This window comes from Haliaeetus albicilla, chromosome 16 (assembly GCF_947461875.1).
Source record: "Haliaeetus albicilla chromosome 16, bHalAlb1.1, whole genome shotgun sequence".
Classification (NCBI taxonomy): Eukaryota; Metazoa; Chordata; class Aves; order Accipitriformes; family Accipitridae; genus Haliaeetus; species Haliaeetus albicilla.
Window position 1 is genome coordinate 227,357 of NC_091498.1, and position 14,624 is coordinate 241,980.

Here is a 14,624-nt window from a genome sequence, read left to right on the forward strand (position 1 = left end):
GTGCGTGCCTGACTCAGCAGTTCGCTTTAAATTTATACAGTCAAATGTTACATATACATAGAGTTTCGCAATACGCCTATACATAGGCATTACCTATCCCCGCTTCATATTAAAATTAGCTCCAGGAAGCCATTTCCATAGTCTCCTCTCAACTGCGCTTGCACAGTGCGTCCTTATGGTGGTCGTGAAGATGAAGGCTGTATGTCTTCTTCGCGGTGAACTCTTAACCTTCTGTCACTGCACAGACTCAGTTGCTCCTTGGCATTTATCCAAATCACAAGGCCGGTCTTGGCTGGTTCTTGGGGTCGACTGCTGCTTCTTATCAGGGACTATCTCCTGTCCCAACCAGCCTCAACAATGCAAACGTTAAGCATCACTTCTCATCTCCTTGGGCCATGTCTACCTCTATTGAAATTTCTTTAACTTCATTATAAGCTAGATAATTATTAAACAGTTCCTATCTACATCCATATATCTACTATATCTACTAAGGTTCCTTTGGCTCCCTGTCTCACAGCTGTTGATTCTTTTATGTTCCATTTTCTTTCCTACCTTGAGAGGTGAAACTATTCCAGTCTGTCCACATCTTGCTTCTCACTTTGATTTTTGCAATAGAGTTTTTATTGTTGATGTTGTGTCTACCCCCCCACACTCCCCAATGTCTTTCAGGCTGTCAGCTGCTTATTCTTTATCTGAAATCTGTAACAGGAAAGCAAAAAGGAAATATTTGCATTTATAAGCCTATATAATTGTGTTTTGGGAGACTGATAATTTTGATTACCAATGAAAGCAAGGAAAAAATCTCACTTCCCTGTAAGCACATTCACTTTTCAAAAATTCTGTGAGCCTCCATGTGTCACACTTCCAATCCCCAGTGTCTCGAGGCTAGCTTTTGTCACACGCCAACACATACCTGTTAGCTGGAACTCACTGGGATAAAAACATGCTCCTAGGCTGAACTCATAGTTCAGAGCCATCTTCTGAGCTGTTGCAGTCACTCATCAGGTTTTGAAATCTCATTTGAAGATCAACCAGGTGCTAGGCCAGACAGTTTTTTGACCTGGAAGGTGATCTGATTTGCAGTCTTCCCTCCCCCTTTTTTTAATATATATATATATAACCTTTATGGTATTTGATGCAAATACTGATGTTAATGGCTTTTCAAAAATGACACTGTGTAGAGCAGGGGTTATATTACAATTTTTAACTACAGAGTGATGAACAGAAATGTTACCTTTGTGTAGGATGATCTAAATGTTAAACAGACAATTATCTTAAGACAGTGTCTTGGTCTGAGCTTGTAATTTTGGTTGATGGTACATGATTTTTTAAATACTATTCAAAGACTGATAAGAGATTAAGAAAAAAACCCAACAAACCAACACCAAAAACCAAACAGAGGAACCCCTAAAATAGTCTTGTTTAAAATGAAATAATTTTTTTTTTTCAAAATAATGATGGGCAACATCTGTCTTTCTCTTGTCATCCAAGTACAAGGTATACCCTTCCTCAGACTGTCTGCTGAAGGCATGACTCTGTAGCAACCTTCCATTAGCTGATAGATCAAAAACCTACCTTTTATGATTCCTGAGGGAGTTTAACTTCTTCCCATTAAAAATGAATAATAAAATTTAAAGCTTTCATCATAATGGGGTTAGGAGGAGGTGTCTTGCTTTTTATAGCTACACCAGTGATCGAAAATCCTGTTGAAACCATTGCAAAACTAGGGAAGAGGTCATCATTAGAAGACCAGTGTAAAGAATCTTTTAAAGAACACTTTTGGATTTAGTTAAAAGTTTGTATCTTGCTGGTGTCAGTAAGCAGGCCATCTGCTCTTCATGTCAGATATGAAACAAAGGGAAGGTGTTAAATGTCTCAGGGTCATACAGAAATCTAGGGGATGAGGTACTTCAGTGTGACCAGTATTCTGTAGACTTTTTTCCTAAATCAGTATACAGTAGAATTAAATGTTCCTCCACACCACGTGCACCCCTCAATTCCTGACTCACAACTCAAGACCTTTACTCCATATTGTGGAAATGGCAAGAGATGTGAGAGAATTTTGTATGCATTTGTCCCTATACGATGAAAAATATGCCAGGTAGCCACAGTAGGCTTAAGAGATGGCCTGCAGTGGTCACAGTGGACTTGCTACGTTAAGAACAGTTAGATCTCTGGTAGGGTAGAAAATGAGACTACCAAAAGGAAATCGATCGGTCCAGAGAGAGAAAAAAGCATTGCTGATTAATTATTTGTTTTGTCCCACGATCTTCCCTCTGCCCAATCTGAATCAAAACTCTAGAAACTAGATCTTTCTCTGTACTTTCTTCAAATGATACTTCAGTTCTTCTGCACATTTTTCTTCATCTGTAACATCTGTTCTGAAACACCTACACTAATAGAACTGCATTAAGCTTTCCCATTGCCAGGAATTGATCTGAGTAAACAGTAAGAATTAGCCAGAATCCTTTCCTACTGGGCTGTAATTCCCAAATATATCCAATTCTCTGATGTACCAAGAAATAGCTACTTCTAAAGATGCTCCATTTAGAACTCCCACTTGTAAACCTTCATAGTAAGGCATAGAACTTATCAGTTATGAACTGCTATGGGCGTTATGGCCATAAATGCTGTTTTATGATGCTGTAGTGAGGAGGCTCACTGCTAGTTTACCTGCCTTTTTGTGCTGTGTGTTGTTGTACACCAGAGCCAGTCAGTATGGGAGAAGGAAATGACGAGTACAGTAATGTAGTTAAGAAGCTAGACATAACTGACATCCTTACACCTAATTATGGATCAGTGCTTTTAATTTTTTAGGCTTCTGTGCCATACAGTGAAAAACATTTTGCTTTTATAAAAATACGTACTTTCTGTGTAAGTTATCATCCTAAAAGGAGAAAACTGTCACTGTTGCAGTTCAGGGTTATTGATTAAGTGAGTTATGTTGAAATACCAAGTAAAAATAAACTCCCTGGTGGGTAACAGTAATGTGGATCCTTTTTACTTAGATTCACATCTATTTGGCCGGGTTTTTTTCTGGCTTACAGTGAGTGAATTGGTCATTCAGTGTTCCCTTGTGATCTAAAGATCGTTTATTCTTCTTGCCCTCTAGATGGCTGTCTTGTTCTCTTTTAAAGAATCTGTTACACGCAGAGAGTCTAGTAGAGCTGTAAGGGAGAAAGTTTATTTAAATAGTCACAGTTTTTAAATGTTTGCGTATTTGCAATGTACTTAAGCGTTTATGAGCAAAATGTTGATATGTGACTGTGCCACTGAAAACCTGCTGTGAACAACTGTGAGCTGGTATGTTTTCTGCTACTGGGCAGGAGGAGAGTAAGTACTAACTTGTTTCAGAGAATTGAAAATATTTCCTAATACATTTTTCATTATACCAAAAACCTGCTAATTTATCGTGGGAAGAAGAATTCTCTTGTGGTTCTAACAGGCACAGCTGTAGTATTATTTTTCCATCTACTTAATACTATAGGAAATTTGGTTAATTCGTTTTTCTTAAAAACTTCTTTTAAGTCTTTTGACTATAGCCACAAGTGCATGGGGAGCACAGTAAAGATACTGAGGGAATGTTCTTACAGTATTTCTAACGCGTTGGAGCACAGAACATACAAGAAGGTTTTCTGAGTGGTTTTTTTTCTGTTTTTTTTTCTTTTTTTTTCAAAAGATTTCTGGCTTTATCTTGCAAATTTGTATTTAGATGAACTGAGTCTTCAGAAGAAGCTTGTGTAGAGGATTATCTTTAAATGGACTATTGTGAATTCATTTTTAAGATTAATAAGTGTTTTGTAATATGTGAAGGAAAACCAGCAATGTAAAAATCTGTTTATTTTGTAAGCATTTAAAAAAACCAGAAAACCTTAAACTAAACCCCAAAAAACAACCCACCAGAGGAAACCCCTGAAAATCCTCAAGTGAACACTGATCATATGTCATATGACCATTTTGGCTAGTTTAATCATTTCTAAAACATAAGAAGTGCTTTATGGATATTAATGAATGTTCATGACTCGAGTCAGCATTTGGTTTATATGCGTTTATAGGAGGACAATACGTATAGTTGAGTGCCATGCCACTCTCATTGCTCAAACCTTTGATTTATTGGATAATTGTAAATTTATGTAATTTGGTAGAATTGTGATTTGTTTGGTTTTTCACATATGCGTTTTGAAGTATGCGCTGGGGCCCTCTTGCAATTACAGATGTAGCTTATGGCCGAGATTCTAAACAGTGACTCCTGAATCTAACTTTGTGGGCTGTGTAGGATGACCAAGCTTATGCATTCTCACTCCAATGCATTTTTCTGAATACCCAAGTTATTCCTTACAAGTCAGAGACTTAACTATGTTTTGGGCTTTATAACTTCTTGTAAATCAGACAATAATTGCCAAACAACAGCTTAATGAAGCCAAATCTTCAGGAATCACCCATCAGCAGCGTGGAGTGAAAACTTCCTGAGGTTTTCAGTTCTTCATTGGTAATAAAACTAAAATTTTAATTTCTTGAAGTCCTTCATTTATTTTGTTAGATAACAGCCAACAGTTAAACAGCTGCTTAACTCAGGAAGGAGTGAGTCCCATGATTGCTATTCAGTTGGCATTTATCTTTATTCGTAAGTAAATCAACCTAGAACGTGACCTTGGTATTTGCTGTGTTTTAAGTACAGAGAAGCAGAAGAATCTCTTCTACAGTTTTCTGAATTGTGATGAAGGCATTTAATTTTTACAGTGTTTCCTTTGTTTCTAAATGCGTTTACATATATATTTTTTCCTGCTTCTGAACTACTGAAAACGGAGTTTTCTCAATAAGTGGCACACTGAACAAGTAGTACCCTCCTTTTCAGTGCAGCACTGATCTTAGGGTGTTTAGAAACAACTGTCTAGTTAATTGCTTTTAAAGACAATTATTAAGGGATGATAACTTATATGATTTAGCATTGATTAAAATAATTGCTTTCTGGAAAAGACTCTCATCTAATAAGTTAATGCTTCTGAACAGGAGATGTTAAGATTATTAAGCATACTTCTACTGTCATGAAGAAAGATGCCAGTTTCCATAAGTGACAATTAGCACAATCTCATAGTAACTTTGGTTAGGAGGTGACTGGCTTAATCTGCCTCTCCTGCATACAACAGGTCATAATGTGATAGATAAGCAGTTGTGCTTACTCTGTGATGAAGGATGAATCATGTTTGAAAATCATGATGTAAAGGATTCAGTGATCTTATCAGTCATTCATAATAACTCCTATGTCATGCAGACTTTTTATGAAAAAGAGCAAAGTAATTGGTATCCGTCACATGCACTTGTGTTAAGATCACAATTTCCATGACAGTACTGCGCTTTAATAGAGTCTGTCAACTTAGTTTAGCCTGTAATGGCTCACAGCACATCAGTCTTAAAGAATACAAGAATCCTTTAGTGAATAAGTTAACTGTAATTTTACACAGAATTGTACCACATAATTCTCTTAGGGACATAAAGTTAAATTTAGAGGAAATCCACTGCAATTAAGTCACACAGCTTCTCAGGATGAGGATAAATGGTCAGTTTACTTAAAAAAAAAAAATCAAAAGCCAAGTAACAGTCTTTTGAGGTTAAGAAAAACCCATCATGAGGGTTTACATTTGACTTTATTAAGTTACTTGTTTTTATAGAATTTTCAATGCTACCTAATTTAAATATATTTCCAACCAAGTAGATGGCTTGGTAACATTCTTAAAAAGCTTCAAAACCTGCATTTGTTTTGACTTTCAGAAATGCATTGTCACCTGAACTATTTGTTATTTAAAAAAAAAATCAGAAAACTCAAGGAGCAGGAGAAAGATTAAGCTTTATTTATTGTGTAGCTATGTTTATATGAGAATGATGCATCACCAGGAGTAGTGACAGTGAAAGCAGCCATGTTTGAAGAGAGATGAGGATCCCTGAAATCTGTGAAAAGTAAATGAATGGAAGAGTTGTTGGGAGAGTTCTCATCTTTGGAAAACCTGTTTTCAAGACAACAGAAAGGTGATTTTTTCACTTCAATGTCTGCAGCAGAGTCCTTCAGTAGAAAGTTGGATAATCTTTTTTTCTTCTGTGTTGCATTCTTTCTATTTTTCTGATAGTGGCTTTTTCAAATAATACTTGTTTGAAATGTCAAAATGCCATGTAAGAGCATATCCTTTTCTCAAACTTAATTGAAAATACCATAAAGAGAGTGTGAATTTAAATGAAGCTCTGAATTTCATGGTCCAGCTGTGCTCCTTGCAGACCTACATGTTCTCACAGATGTGGGGTGGAAGACTTACCAAGATCATCACATCTTTTTCAGCTAACATTTTCCTCATATTTCTTCCTTTTAATGCTATATAGATAACATGAGAAAAGTCATACTGAAAATACCAATGTTGTAGCACTGTCAGTGTAGCACAGGCACATTCGGCATTGACTGACTTTTTCACAGCCTCATTGTTTCAAGGCTTTTTCCCCACAGGCATTTGATTTTGCTTTCTTACGTTTGCTATCTGTGAAGCTTACTCCCTTTAGCCCACTGCCATGTGGTGCAAGTTTGAAAGTATGCTTGATATCCAAGTGAAGAAAAAAGGGAAATGTCATGGGTACAAGCATATTTACAGTTTAATGGCTTCTGTGACTGCAGCTTACGTAGGTACACCTGAGCTATCTTTAAACTAGTTCACTGGTGTCGTGGTTTAACCCCAGCCAGCAACTAAGCACCACGCAGCCGCTCACTCACTCCCCCCCTATCCAGTGGGATGGGGGAGAAAATCAGGAAAAGAAGTAAAACTCCTGGGTTGAGATAAGAACGGTTTAATAGAACAGAAAAGAAGAAACTAATAATAATAATAATGATAACACTAATAAGATGACAACAGTAGTAATAAAAGGATTGGAATGTACAAATGATGCGCAGGGCAATTGCTCACCACCCGCCGACGGACACCCAGCCAGTCCCCGAGCGGCGAATCCCTGCCCCCCACTTCCCAGTTCCTAAACTAGATGGGACGTCACATGGTATGGAATACACTGTTGGCCAGTTTGGGTCAGGTGCCCTGGCTGGGCATGAGAAGCTGAAAAATCCTTGACTATAGTCTAAACACTACTGAGCAACAACTGAAAACATCAGTGTTACCAACATTCTTCACATACTGAACTCAAAACATAGCACTGTACCAGCTACTAGGAAGACAGTTAACTCTATCCCAGCTGAAACCAGGACAACTGGGATGCTGCTAATATTGTGACAGCAGAGTGGAGTCGCAGTGTATGTTAAAAGTGGAGAAAATATTAATGTATTTGGAACATGCTAAGATCCATCTGAACTATGCAGTTAAAAGTCAGCTTAAGTAAGCTTGATTGATTTGAAGGTATCTATGTCCCAAGGAAAGATGCATGATTGAAACACCTGAGGTTTCCAATCATGTAAAATTAGGGGAGATGTGAGGTTGTGCTGTCATATTCAGTGTTTCTGTAGTGCTGCTGTTCTTTGATTACACAAAAATACTGCTCGTTTGAGATCATCGCTAACTTAAGCTTTTTTTATTTCTAACACTCTCCTCTCATGTTTGTTTTTTTTTTTTTATTCTTTCCAGTAACAGTGCTGATAGGGTCTATGTAAGAGAAAATATGCAAATTCTAATGTGTGCCCTCCTTTTAAATTTTTTTTTTTTTCTGCTTAGCTGGCAAATCAAGGAAAAGACTTGCAGCCTTTGCCATTATTGTAAGGGAGTTGAGTGTTTTTTGCCTTATTCTTGCCTAATTGCCAGGACACCAAAAATTACAAATGCAAAAAAGAGAGAAGAATGATCAAAGACAGACCGTGTATGTGAAAGTTCCACATGTATAGTTCTGAAAAAAATTGTTTTCAGAAAATTTTGTCATAAGGTAAAAGCTGGAGATGAACTTGGAGAGCTTCACTGGCCTTTTTTCAGATTAGCGGTGTACTTTGCATGGATGTTTGACTCTGCAACGGATCTGAGCATACAGTCAGTCGGTCAGTTCGGTTTTCAGGTTATTCTAATCCTGTACAGAAGCTACTGCATGTAACTCTTGATAAAATAGAAAATGGTTACCGCAATTTTATTGAAGTTCCCATCTTTTACTCTCACTGGATTTCTTTTTTAGTATCTCATAATGTAATAATAAGGTGTGTGTTTATATAAGTACATAGCTCTGTAGAGGGTTGTTTGTAGCTCCTCTCTCCATTTAGTTTTAAACGTATAGATAGAGTATCTGTAAGGCAACTTCAGCGTTCCTGACATGACAGAGTAGTCATGCTGTCTGTTTTCTATATGCTCTGGAGTCACTTCTACATTTCCCTGTGTCTTTTGGGGATTCAGTTGAGCAGAACTGTATGTGCATATATTTGAAATCTTTCATTTTTTTTACTATCATGCTTCCTCTCTAGAGAAGTAATGATAAAGTTTGCTAGCACTCAGGTAGATCTAGACCTTATGTAAAGAACATTGAAATAACAAAAAGTTTGTAGCTACACGAAGAATGAACAAGAAAGAGTTGTGGCAAAACCACATGGCACTGCATGTAATCTAGGTATGTCCCAAAATGGTGGGGCATTTTATTGGAGTGGCATAATAGCATGAAAAATTTTAAGTCCGGTGGCAAGTTCATCCAGGATGTTTGTTGAATTGGATGTTGCCAGGCAATTAGTAAATGGCAAATTAGTACCACTTTGTGTGCGTGGAAGGTGTAACTGATGTAGCTACATTTTGGCTTAAGTAACATTCATCAAATTCTGAAGGAATTGGCCTTCCCAATGGTGCATAAGAATATAGGTAGGGGGATAAAAAAAAAATCTTTTTTTTATCCTACCTGCTAGGGTGGAGTCACCTTTTTTGTTTGTTTATTTTTAATTCTGCATAATAGCATTAATAAAAGAGAAACATGTAAAATATTTTACCTTTGTAACCTCTGTTGGTTGCAAAGAGGATGTCTACGTCTGTTTATTAGGATGTGATAGAAGACTGTATCTTATCTTACTCTTCTGCATAATACTCTGCCTTATCTTAAGTTTTATGACTACCTCACACCAGAAGGTTATTAAACATGAGCATATGGCTTCTGTCCTGGTGGTAGCACTAAGTACTCTCACTGAAATGCACCAAGCGTTTGGAGGAAGGAAAAGGAATACAAAAGAACAAATAAAAAAAGAAAAAAAGCTGTAAAATGATAATGAGGGAGCATGCAGTCCCTCTCAGCAAGCAGCTCACCAGAGCAGAAGTGTGGCCTCAGTCACGGCACTGTGACTCATTATTAGAATCCTTTGCCTAAAGGCTTGGAGCAGTGATGCAGGAGAACTTCACGCTGAGAAGCTGATAGCTCCTTGGAGTGACTGTGAGACTAATCAGGCAGCCGCGGCTGCTGAAGGCTTGCGCTTGTTTCCTGACAGACATATTCAGAATCAAACATTAAGACTATGGGGTTTCGTGCGTTTCTGTGAGGGCACAAAGCATCCCAGCTTATTCGGTATGAAATGTTGTTGTTGTTACGATAGTAAAAATTATTATCATTATTACCAGCCTCAATTCTCTGGCGAATAAGAAAATGTCCTTCTGGAACTGCTGCAACTCTGACATTTTGTTTTGCAAAATATTTCTCTGACTGCACTAGGGCAGGATGTTAATTTTCAACATTAGAATACTTTTTTTCCTATTAGTCTAGGAAAGGCATTACTAGAATGAATATTCTTCTGCTGCTCTCCATCATTATAGTGACAGCACGGGAATTGTAGTATTAGCCTAATTCTAAAAATTTTCTACCTTGTGCTCATTTTCTATTCTTGATTGGTTCAATGTCTTTGCGTAATGTGACTGCCACACAACTCGTCTTTTGTAATGATAAAGTTATTCATCCTTGGTCACCTCATAACATTGCAGATTCTTTTATCAGAATATCTAAAAGCCTGTTGAAGTTTGAATAGCATTCAAGTTTCTTTAGGTTCTTAACCGTGTTTTGGGTTCTTAGCTATATACCTGTATTTATAACTGTTCGTAAAGAGAGCAAAATTTGATGTTAAACAGAAGCATGGGAGGCCTACAGGGAAGGGAAGACCAAAGCCTGAGAATGTCAAAAAAGCTAGGTTACACAGTGGGCTGTTCTTTCAGCATCATAGTTCCCATTGCTTACGTCTTAAAGCACAACATAATATACTGTCCTTTTTCCAGTGATGATGCTGGAAATAGTCACCTCACATTTCTTTATTTTGACATGGGGAGTCTAATCTTAAGCATCTCAATTTTCGTTGTACCATATAGAAAAAATACCCAGTGCCCTAAACTGGGATCCGCAGTAGCCTGCTTACCGAATTGCTTTAACCAGCAAATAGAAAGTGCCGAAGAAAACAATGGGCTTAAGATTCCACTTTGTTAAGGATTCAGATGCCTGACTTCGTTAAACAACCAAGGCAGGTTAGTCTTTTTTCATACAGAATACAGCAAGGAGAAGGTCCACTTATATGCAGTATTGATAGGCTGGAATTCAAGTGCCTTAGGAATTTGCCCTGTGGAAACTTAGATACACAGGGAATTCAGGTACCCTTCAGAGCTGACTGGCAACTAAGTAGAGCATTTGGGAATTAAGCTCATAGGTCCCACTTGTAAATTTATTGCTAAATGGTTCTTTTGAGTTTTATAGTTCATTTTTTTTTAACATCTAAGTGGAGAACGTGTGGTTCTTTATGCCTATGTACATGACCAAACCAGTAAAACTTAGTTGTGCTCACAATGATGTTAGGAACAACAGTTATGGCTTCTTGAGATTTTTAATTGTCTTGCTTGGAAACATGAACTGTCAAGATTGAGAAAATTGTTTTCTAAACCAAGTGGTCACAACACATGCTTTTCTCATCTCATTTCCTCCATTGATTATACTTGAAATGTATTGAATCCAGGAACAGTTTGAAGAAAAGCGCTGTAGGTCGAGATGTGATTAAACCAGAAATAGTGTAAAGGGGGGAGTGTCTGAGACTTTAGTTTGCCTTGTCTAGCTGAAATGAATTTGAAATGTAGGATAAACTTACACCCTCATACATTCCTGTGACAACCTACTTGACATCAACAGCAGTTAATACAGAACTATGAATTTGACCTCCTTGTGGCTGGGTCTAAATGCAGTTTAAAATCTGAGCAAAATGAAGACCTAGATTTGGATGCATTTTTATATATTTGTGTCATTGTGTTATAACTCTGTGGAAGCAAATGGACTGCATATGCCGATTCAGATGCATACAAGTCTGAACCTTAAGTATTTAAAGTAGTATTGGGTAATAATTTTAATGGTTTGGAGATTGGAAAATACTATTTCTGTCCGTGTGTACTTTGTTTTGTTTGAAAATTTCCTCATGCTTTGGAATGGTAGCTTACCAGGGCATTATACTCTGCTAGAAAGAATTTGCATGTCTGGGTTTATTGACTGATAAATAGTAAATTGCAAGCTGTATGGCCAGCATACTTGCCAATGATTTGCAGATTGCTGTACACATACTGAAGAAATTTATGGAAAACTTCAAATTCAAGGATTTTGGCTTTAAGTACATTAAGTAATTGTCTCTACTTCAGATGTAGTGAAGCTGCTGGTTGGTACGGTGCAAAAGGCATGTTGGCAGTACCAGGCAAAGGCAGTTATTGGAATGTTTTGTTCATCACTGAATACTTGCAAATAGTGCCCTAAATAAAATTAAATAAGGAACTTAAATGAAGTTTAAAACCTAGGCTTAGTGCAAATATAAAGAAACTGTAATTCTGTATGACTTGAGAATATGATATTTATCAAGTGTGGTGTTTTCTAGGTAAATATGTGGGGCTGCTGTCAGACCTTGCATTGCAGTGACAATCATCTGGTCTAATTTGTGTATCTTGATAATATTTTGGTTACTTGGTAGGGTCTAATCACTGCTGACCACAGCAAATAACATAAGTGACAAATCCTGCTCACTCTTATCTGCACGTTATTCCCAGACACATGTTGAATGATTTTGTTTGTTTGTTTGTTTTGGTTTTAATTCTGTAATCACTAAGCGAACAGTATAGGCAACGTAATTATTATCTGTGCTGCAGTTTTCCTTTTCAATGTTGTTTGTTTCCTGAAGGATTACACTGCATGCTTTTCTTTGTTACTGGCTTCTTACAGCAGGAGATATGGTAAATGCACTATTTTCTGCCATCTCTTCACTGTACTCCTTCACAGAGTTTTCTACTCAGTCTTTCTAAAGAATTCCTTGTTTCATCTCTTAAAAATAAACTTTATGAAAGATGGTTTAAATGTCTTTACAGTGCATCTCTTAAGCCTCTAAATGGCCAAGGCATTAGTTAGGGGTTTTGACTTTCCTTCTGTTTTGTTTATTGCTTTGGGCAAATAATTGGAGTGAAAATACAAATGCTTTACTGAAGTGCAATACACTGAAAAGAACATTATCTCTTAATTTTAAATATATGCTGAATACAGGTAGAATGTGAGACTTGTTTAATATAATATTCCAGTTTAGTTATTGTATAACAGAATAAGAAATCCCAGAGGAATTTTGTTAGCAAGGTAAAATAGAATCATATACACTCCTTATTATTGCAAAAGTTTCCTTAATCACATTGTTTAAACTTTTCAATACACTGTAATGCTCATTAGTGGTTTTTCATTTTCAGCTGTCAGATAATTCCTTTTGCTAACTCTGGATAAATAGTACTCTCAATACTTTTGGTTTTAGTTATAGATGATTTATATATGACCAGACAGCTGATATAATAAAGAAGTATTGTGTTTTCCACTGTGGTGAACTTAGAGGTTCAAATGTGTTAATGCAATTGATTTGATTGTAATATTTTATAAAAGTTTCTTCAACTAAAATACTGTTAGTGATTCTTGTTGCCAAAGGTTATGAAAGAAAATTAAATGTACTTTGAGCTGTAATGATGGCAGATGGTCAGGGTCTAAACCAGAGGAAATAGAAATAATCTCGTGGTCTTTTTTTTGTTCCTGTTTTCCAATGACAACTGTACATTAACAAAAGTCCTTATAATTAGAGGCACTGAAATGTATCTTCTTTTAAATGACCATGTGTGAGGAAATAAATGAAAATTTTCCAAGATTTGGAGTATCAGTTTGCTATGCAATTTCCAATGATGCTTCCTCTTTTTGGCTATGTGTTCCTTTTATTTCTTTTGTTTATCAATTTGAAATTTGATTTGTGTTTGAGTCGGAAGTATTCAAAGAGAGAAGTGGGTAAGGATCTTGAATAGACCTATCAAAATTGTCAGGAGCTTTTAAAAACAAATACCTAAATAAATCTCATTTTTTGTTGTTTGCCAGTTGTTGTTGTTGTTGTTTTGTTGGGGGGAGGGAAGTACTGAACCTGGGGCTGGTTGGCATCTGTATGCTTTGGTATGGAAAAGTCATCTAGTATTCAAAGGGGAAGATAATGAATGAAGAGTCTGCTGTTTAGACTTATGAGTGCACTCATAAGAATTTTCAAGTCTAGCATGAGTCTTTATGGTTTGAACTTTATAGGTTACTTTTTTTTTAATTGAAGCAAAGGAAATAAAGTAAGTGGCGTAGTTTGCTATTGAGATGTTGTATTCGGGCTAAGTGGTATTGGATAAAGGAGTTAATAGAATGTAACATGAGTACAATGTCTTAGCAATTCTGAACTGCTTAAATTTAAAAAACTTGAAATTTAGTAACTTTTTAGGAAACTTAAGGATGGAGAACAATGGAAATGGGGCAGGCTAATACTATATTTCAACCATTAATGCCTTCCTGAATCCATTAACTTTTCTAAAAATGCACTGTACTCAGCTAAATTGGGTTGTCTGGAGAGGAAAATGTTCAAAAATACCAAGAGAGTGTGGACAGTCCCCTATTTAAACTGGATCACCTCCACTATTAAGAAGTGATGTGGGGTGTTAAGGTTTTTTCCCCCGATGTCTAATTTGTATGTGTTTAGCTCTGTTTTCTTTCTTTTCAGACCAGTATTCTAAAGCCTGCAAAATATTAATAATTTTCTTTCCGTGATGATCCTTATACATGATGATGAAGTTAGTTCTCAGAGTCTTTTCTTAAACAAAAAATACTGAGTTCTGCAGGTCACTTGTAATGATGAGGGTCTTTCTGTAAGTCTTTGTTATCCCTTTTAAATAGGAACACCAGAAGAACTTGTGTTACACTTGCTTTGATTAATTGATGCATACTGCAATAATGGAATAATTTCCCCTTGTCTTCTCTACTCTTACATGGACCCAGTTACTGCTTTAATCCATTTTTCCACACCACCACAGTGGAAGCTTAAAATGGAGTGCTTCCCTAAGTCCTTCTCGGAAGCTTTCTTCTCCCAAGATCTTGTCCTCTAATCTGTACCTGTGGCTTGAATCCCTTTTTGATATCTACATTTTGCATTTTCTTGTATTAGAATATGGTAGAATACAATATATTAGAATATAGCGGTAGTAGTTTGTTAAAAATCCACATGGCTTTTTAAGCCTGAACAAACTTCATCATTGTTAATGAATTTGCCAATACTAAAAACGAAGGAGAGAGAGGACTTAAGCCTGCAGAGGGGTGTTTTTGTTTAAATAGGTCTGTGCATAAGTCTTCTCCCAAAGCAC

At 36.6% G+C, this 14,624-nt stretch overlaps 1 long non-coding RNA gene across 1 annotated transcript; it reads left to right on the forward strand.

Moving 5' to 3' along the window:
• Window positions 1–388: 388 nt before the first annotated feature.
• LOC138689167 (uncharacterized) lies at window positions 389–13,326 on the forward strand. The gene is made up of 2 exons (XR_011328018.1): window positions 389–6,689; window positions 7,232–13,326. It is a non-coding gene; the product is annotated as an uncharacterized lncRNA (long non-coding RNA).
• Window positions 13,327–14,624: the final 1,298 nt, after the last annotated feature.